General features: G+C 45.1%; 1 protein-coding gene across 4 annotated transcripts in view; it reads left to right on the top strand.

The window, feature by feature from the left end:
* The window catches only part of STARD8 (StAR related lipid transfer domain containing 8), a 160,649-nt gene that overhangs the window by 88,827 nt on the left and 63,735 nt on the right, over window positions 1–8,087 (top strand). The window lies entirely within an intron of this gene.

Raw genomic sequence — 8,087 nt, 5'->3', positions numbered from 1 at the left:
GGATCTAGGAGACGTAAATTCTACTAGATAGACCATGATCTGAATCTGAGACGTAACTGCCACCAGGTAGACTGTGACCTGGATCTAGGAGCCGTAGCTGCCACCAGGTAGACCGTGACCTGGATCTAGGAGCCGTAACTGTCACCAGGTAGACCATGACCTGGATCTAGGAGCCGTAACTGCCACCAGGTAGACTGTAAACTGGATCTAGGAGACGTAAATGCCACCAGGTAGACCATGACCTGGATCTAGGAGCCGTAACTGCCACCAGGTAGACCATAGCTTTTGGTTGAATTATGGTTTGACCATACTTTGTATAATGTCCCTTCCTATCCATAAACCCCACCCTTCCTCCCAGTTGAATTGGTCCAAGAATGGCTGCTCCAGGTTAGGGGCTCCACTGCCTTGCAGGGTTCAGTAGAGCAACTTTTTTCAAGCAAGTTCCTGATGCAATGACTCAGCCTGTGCCAACAGGCAGCTAGAGAGGACTATATGGGCACACTGCGAACTATGAAACTTGTAGTCTCGAAGGGGGATCGGTGGGATTGATGAGAGTGTGTGTGTGTGTGTGTGTGCTCCCCTAATGCTGTGTATAGACGATCGGACATTCCGACGACAAAACCGTGGATTTATTTCCGACGGAATGTTGGCTCAAACTTGTCTCGCATACACACGGTCGCACAAATGTTGTCGGAAATTCCGAACGTCAAGAACGCGGTGACGTACAACAATACGACAAGCCGAGAAAAATGAAGTTCAACGATTCCAAGCATGCGTCAAATTGATTCTGAGCATGCGTAGGATTTTTTCATGTGCATCAGAATTGGCTACAGATGGTCGGAATTTCCGACGACAACTTTTGCTGTCGGAAAAATTGAGAACCAGCTCTCAAACATTTTGTTGTCAGAAATTCTGACCGCAAATATCCGATGGACCCTACACACGGTCGGATTTTCCTGACAAACAAGCTCACAACCAACATTTTGTTGTCGGAAATTCTGACCGTGTGTACTGGGCATTACGGACACCCAGGAAAGTGGCGCACAGGAACCCAAAGGCTGTAGCGGTAAAGGCGATAAATTCCAAGGGCCAGATTCACAGAAGAGATACGCCGGAGTATCTACTGATACGACGCGGCAAATTTGAAAATACGCCGGAGTATCTTAATTTGTGATTCACAAATAGATACAACGGCATTTGGCTAAGATCCGACAGGCTTACGGCTTCGTACGCCTTCGGATCTTAGGCTGCAATACTTCGGCCGCCGCTGGGTGGAGTTCGCGTCGTTTTCCAGCGTCGGGTATGCAAATGAGCTTTTACGGCGATCCACAAAGGTTTTCGTGTTCGTTACGTCGTCGCTAGTCGTTTTTTCCCGTCGCAAAGTTACGGCTGCTTTAACATGGCTTACATTTAGACGAGCCATGTTAAAGTATGGCCGTCGTTCCCGCGTCGAATTTCAAATTTTTTTTTTTTGCGTAAGACGTCCGGGAATACGAAAGTACGTTAAAAAAATGACGTCACTTCGCGCAAAGCACGGCAGGAATTTCAAAACGGAGCATGCGCAGTACGTCCGGCGCGGGAGCGCGCCTAATTTAAATGGTACACGCCCCATTTGAATTAGGCGGGCTTGCGCCGGACGCCTTTACGTTACACCGCCGTAAGTTTACACGCAGGTGCTTGGTGAATCGGGCACTTGCGCTGAAAACTTGCGGCGGTGTAACGTATAGACGATACGTTACGCCGCCGCAGTTATATGTGAATCTGGCCCCAAGTGTTTGAGCGCCTACTGTCCTCTGCTCAGCCTTGTGCATACAGATGGACTTGCATGTTCTAAAGCACTGTTGGCACTATACAAATCCTGTATTATAATAATAATAATAATAATGTGAGACTTCAGTACTACTTTAAGAAAAGTGCAGAATCTTTGATACGTTGCAGCCCATTAATAAAAATGAACACTTCGCTGTTATCAGATCTGCGTTTTGATATTCCCCCCCCCCCCCCCCCTCCATGACGTCAGACGAAATGGCACAAGCAGGAGCGGAGAGGCAATTTATCCTGATTATGTAACAGAAAAATGTATCCGACTATTTGTACAATGTATGTGGAGCTTTCACATAGATCTCCGCTGAAGGTTAGAAGATAAACTGGAACTAAATCATAAAAAAGGTTACATACCAAAGAGCTAGGACAATGTAAACCCAATCACTAAAATCTGATACGTGATTTATTTTTTTAACATCTCTAATAATACTTGCCACTCTCAAACTAAAGTATATTTAGTTTGAGAGTGGCAAGTATTATTAGAGATGTTTAAAAACAAACAAACAATGGGCTAGATTCAGGTACAGCGGCGTATATCTCCAGATACGCCGCCGTAATTTCAAATCTGCGCCGGCGTACCGTTACGCCGATTCTCAAAGGCAGATACGCTAAAAAAATAGGCTTCCTTTGCAGAAGTAACTTGAATACGGCGGCGTACAATTGTGTGCAATTCTACGCTGGCCACTAGGGGCGCTTCCGTTGTTTTCGGCGCAGAATATGCAAATTACCTAGATACACCGATTCACAAACGTACGTACGGCCGGCGCAATTTATTTACGTCGTTTACGTTGGGCTTTTTCGGCGTAAGGTTGTTCCTGCTATCAGGAGGCGCAGCCAATGTTAAGTATGGACGTCGTTCCCGCTTCGAAATTTGAATTTTTATACATCGTTTGCGTAAGTCGTTCGCGAATAGGGCTGGACGTAATTTACGTTCACGTCGTAACCAATACGTCGTTGCGGCGTACTTGGGAGCAATGCACACTGGGATATGTACACGGACGGCGCATGACGTACAAAACGTCAATCACGTCAGGTCATCGTAGATTTACATAAAACACGCCCCCCCTTCCACATTTGAATTACGCGCGCTTACGCCGGCCCCATTTACGCTACGCCGCCGCAACTTACGGAGCAAGTGCTTTGTGAATACTGCACTTGCTCCTGTAAGTTACGGCGGCGTAGCGTAAATACGATACGCTGCGCCGCCGTAAGAACAAGCGCAGGTACCTGAATCTAGCCCATTAACATTATGATACATAGGATTTTAGTGATTGGATCTAGAAAATTGGGTTTACGGTTGTTTTATAATAATTACATATTAAAATCCTGTATCATTTTTTATTGATTGGGTTTACATTGGATTTTATTAATATTATGCATTCCATTTTGCCTTTTTAAAGTCTGATCCAATTTACTTATTTTTGTTCAAACTAAATAACTCTAATAAAAAATAATAATATATAATAACCACTTAAGGACCGCCCCCTGCACATTTACGTCGGCAGAATGGCACATGCACGTACAGGTACGTCCTGTGCTAGTACCCAGCCGTGGGTCGCGGGCACGCGGCCCGGTCTGAAGCTCCGTGACCGCGGACCTGAACGCCGCTGGAGTCCCGCAAACGGTCCCCGGAGCTGTGCAAACAGAGCATTTCCCCATTCTTCACTGTGGCGGCGTCATCGATTGTGTATCCCTATAACGTGACGTCACACCTACAGCCACACCCCCCCTACAGTTGTAAACACAAATTAGGTCACACATAACCCCATCAGCGCCCCCTTGTGGTTAACTCCCAAACTGCAATTGTCATTTTCACAATAAACAATGCATTTTAAATGCCTTTTTTTCTGTGAAAATGACAATGGTCCCAAAAATGTGTCAATTGTCTGAAGTGTCCGCCATAATGTCGCAGTCACGAAAAAAAATCGCTGATCGCCGCCATTCGTAGTAAAAAAAAAATATATAAAAATGCAATAAAACTATCCCCTATTTTGTAAACGCTATAAATTTTGCGCAAACCAACCGATAAACGCTTATTGCGATTTTCTTTTTTTTTTTTTACCAAAAATAGGTAGAAGAATACGTATCGGCCTAAACTGAGGAAAACAAATCTTTGTTTATATATTTTTGGGGGATATTTATTATAGCAAAAAGTTAAAAATATTGATTTTTTTTTCAAAATTGTCGCTCTATTTTTGTTTATAGCGCAAAAAATAAAAACCGCAGAGGTGATCAAATACCACCAAAAGAAAGCTCTATTTGTGGGGAAAAAAATACGCCAATTTTGTTTGGGAGCCACGTCACACGCCCGCGAAATAGTCTGTTAAAGCGACGCAGTGCCGAATCATTAAAACCTGGCCGGGTCCTTTAGCTGCCTAAAGGTCCGGGTCTTAAGTGGTTAATACCCAGCTGCTGCAATAAATAGTGTCTCCTTAAAAGTGATGTCATTGCCTTCAACACATATCCCACCACCAAAGAGTGGCTAATCATAACAATAACCTAACCAGACATAACAATATTCCCACAATGAAAATAATCATTATTACTTTTTTTTAATTATTATTATTATTAAAAATAATATAACAAAATAAATGGTAATTTTTATTTTTGTAGTAAGAACAATAATAAAACACAACGAATATAGTAAAAATGTAATAATAATAATAGTATTATTATTATTATTATTATACAATGAATACAAATAATAATAAAATATCACAAACGCATTCTTAATTTTATTCATTGTATATTTAGTTACAGATGTTGCAACATTAAATGGATCCTTCGGTGTCAAAGTATTTACATAAAACCAGTGAATTGTTAATTTTTCGGTGCTTCTTCCCATGGCTTTGTTCAAAAAAGTGCCAAGCCTTCACCTAAAATTGAAAACCCGATTCACCCCACTTTTTTTTTTTTTTTTATGTTTTTTGCTTAAAGCTGAATTTTTTTAATTTTTTTGCATAGTAGATAACTTTTTGGGCCAAGCTGGACCAATATAATTATATATGTGCCGTACCTGTGGGATCCCCCTTGGAGAGGTGGCAATCACTGTGATAGTCACCACTACTACATTGCTGCTCCCAGTGATCTCCACTAGGTTTTGGGTTCCATTCCGAGCAGTGAAGGAACTACCAGGGTCGCAAAGGTGGCAATTGCAACCAAGCCCTGGCGTTCCTCCACGGTCGGGGGGGAGTGGGCCAGAGGGGTTGCTGGCCGCAGGGCTCTGAGCTGAGAGTGTCTCTCTCGTACAGCCCAGAGCCTGCACTGACAGTTCCCCCTCCTTCCTCCTTTGCACCTATAGGAGCGGAGAGAGAAACTATCTTCTCATCCTGTGTGCACCATGGGGAGTATAAATGATCAAATTCAGCTGCTTGGCTTCACGCTTCCCGTGCTGCACAGACAATGAAGGGGACAGGAGGAGGAGCTGATCGACCTCTCTCCGCTCCTATCCGTACGTGGGAGGAAGGAGGGGGAACTGTCAGTGAAGGCTCTGGGCTGTATGAAAGAGACACTCTCAGCTCAGAGTCCTGCTGAGGAGGCAGAGATGGCTACAATGATGGGCACGAATAGGCTGCATTGATGGGCGGCACTGGCAGTTTTGCCGGTTAACAGCTCTCCTTTACTCACACGCATCATGGGAGGAAGGGACTGCTGATAACCGGCAGGTCTGTTTACATGTGATCAGCTGATCACATGGTAAAGGGCTGATGTGATCAGCAGTCACACAGCATGTTGCATGCACACCCCAGGGAACACACAGGAGGCAGGGTCCTGGAAGGATGTCCATGGATGCCCTCCCAGAACTATGGAACCCGGGTTTTAGATGGAAAGGGGGGGGGGGGCGGGGACCTTTCATGCTTTCTTGCATCGGGGCCCTGAAGGGTTCTAGTTGCGCCTCTGATTCTAAGTATAGGAGGTTGGCCACTCGGCACGGGTGCCATTCAGAGAATACGTTGCATATTCTCGCTGAATGAAGTGTGGTCTCTGATTTGGATGAGGTGGAGAGGCAGGAAGGTGACGTCACAATCCGGGACTTGGAAGCTGGCGGCAATCATTGTAATAGAAGTGCTATTGGACAATTTCGTGCTCCCAACTTTGTGGGAATGACCCCTTACTGTTCCAACATGACTGCGCCCCAGTGCACAAAGCAAGGTCCATAAAGACATGGATGAGCGAGTTTGGGGTGGAGGAACTTTGCTGTCCTGACCTCAACCCGATAGAACACCTTTGGGATGAATTAGAGCGGAGACTGCGAGCCAGGCCTTTTTCTTTTTTTTTTCCAGCATCAGTGCCCGACCTCGCATGCGCTTCTGGAAGAATGGTCAAACATTCCCATAGACACTCTCCTAAACCTTGTGGACGGCCTTCCCAGAAGAGTTGAAGCTGTTTATAGCTGCAAAGGGGCGGGGCCAACTCCGTATTGAACCCTACGGACTAAAACTGGGATGCCATTTAAAGTTAATGTACGTGTGTCCCAATACTTTTGGAAATATCAATCTGTCAATGGTTGGACTCCCAACGCATTTCAACTCATAGAGTCTTCATCAGGGGTTAAGCACTATTGAACCCTACAGACTAAGACTGGGATGTCAATAAAGATTGTGTGTAAAGGCAGGTGTCCCAATACTTTTGGTAACAGAGTATGTACAAAGAGTAGTCAGCCTTGGAGTGACAGGAAGTGGCTGCAAAGAAGCCACAGGAGATCAACGATTCTGAGATTAAACAAAGGATAAAAACAAGAATTATTATTATTTTTTTATTATTTTTTTGGATAAACGGAACAAACCTAATCTCCTTCAGTTGGGGCTCACATCTACTTTAACCCTTTCATAGACCATCTGTAGCCTGTACTGTACTTTGAAAAGCAGTTGTTGCCTCAAGGACAATGGACTGGCTGGGAGGACGCTTCCTTTTCCTCCCTTCTATTCGGATACTCCCTCCTGGGATCCCTCGCCATTCATTCGGTACAGAAGATCATTTCATTGATGAGAAAACATTCAGTGTGTATTGCCGGACACCGTGGAGGGAGGGGGGGGGGGTCCTGGGGCCTACCTACCCATGAGCTGTACACCATTGCACGCTCGGTCGTCTCCGCTCTTTAATGCGCTCATCAGCCTTGACCACCAAAGTGGTATGTAGTGTGCCGTCTAGAAAGGAATGTACATGGCCCAGCAGACCGACTGCATTCCTACTTTATAATAATAGCCTGACATGTGAACCGCTCAGCCCGAAAAAAGTACCTTTACATCATTGCTCTAACATATAAGATTTCTCTATTTATAAACCTGAAAACTATTTCCAGATCTGTTTTGGCTCCAACGGATGTCGATACTTTGTTTACAAAGTCACAAAAATGCAACGTGTCCAAGCTAAATATTTATAAATGGCTAAAGGGGAATATACATTAAAATGAAATGCCCATATATAGGCATAGGTGTCAAAATGTGGCCAAACGTTCGTGGACGCATGACTATTGCATCTTTTAGGAGTTGTCGGACATTCCAGACCAGGACCATTAATATGGAGTCCCTCCCCGTGGCCAATAATGTTGGGTTGCCCTCCATGGTCAATGATGTGGCCCTCCATGGTCAGTGGTGTGGCCCTCCATGGTCAGTGGCGTTAGGGTGGCCCTCCATGGTCAACGGGGAAACATGACTATCTTTCCTAAAATGAGTTGTTGGACATCCCTTTTCCAGAACCATGGCCGTTATTATGGATTCCCAACTGCCCCCTCGTGTCCAATATGTTGGGTTGCCCTCCATGGTCAACGTGCATCATCCATATTCCTATTGCATACGTTCCTGGAATAAGTTCTTTAGGCTACTGGGTGCTGTAACGACCGCCAGCTGGATACTTTAACCTCTGTGATATATGTAGATATTCGCCAGCACACCAAGGATCATCAATTTCATCCAAACGTTTTTTTATTAAAGAAAGATCACATCACAAAACGCTGTAGTGCAACATTTCAAAGCCACGCAGGACCCCTTCGTCAGGCATGTGATGTCACATGCCTGACGAAGGGGTCCTGCATGGCTCCGGAAACGTTGCACTACACCATGGTCAATGTGGACAGATGACCATCTTGCCTAAATTGGTTGTTGGACATTCCATTCCAGAAACATGGTCATTAGTATGGAGTCCCCCCCCCCCCCCCCTCATGGCCAATGTTGGATGGCCCTCCATGGTCAGCAGTGTGGAGTTGGGTTGGCCTTCCATGGTTGGCAGTGTGGCGGTTGGGTTGGCCTTCCATGGTTGGCAGT

The sequence above is a fragment of the Rana temporaria genome, chromosome 9 (genome assembly GCF_905171775.1).
Source record: "Rana temporaria chromosome 9, aRanTem1.1, whole genome shotgun sequence".
NCBI lineage: Eukaryota > Metazoa > Chordata > Amphibia > Anura > Ranidae > Rana > Rana temporaria.
Note: the sequence above shows the minus strand (reverse complement) of the source record. Positions and strands in the feature narration are given on the sequence as shown.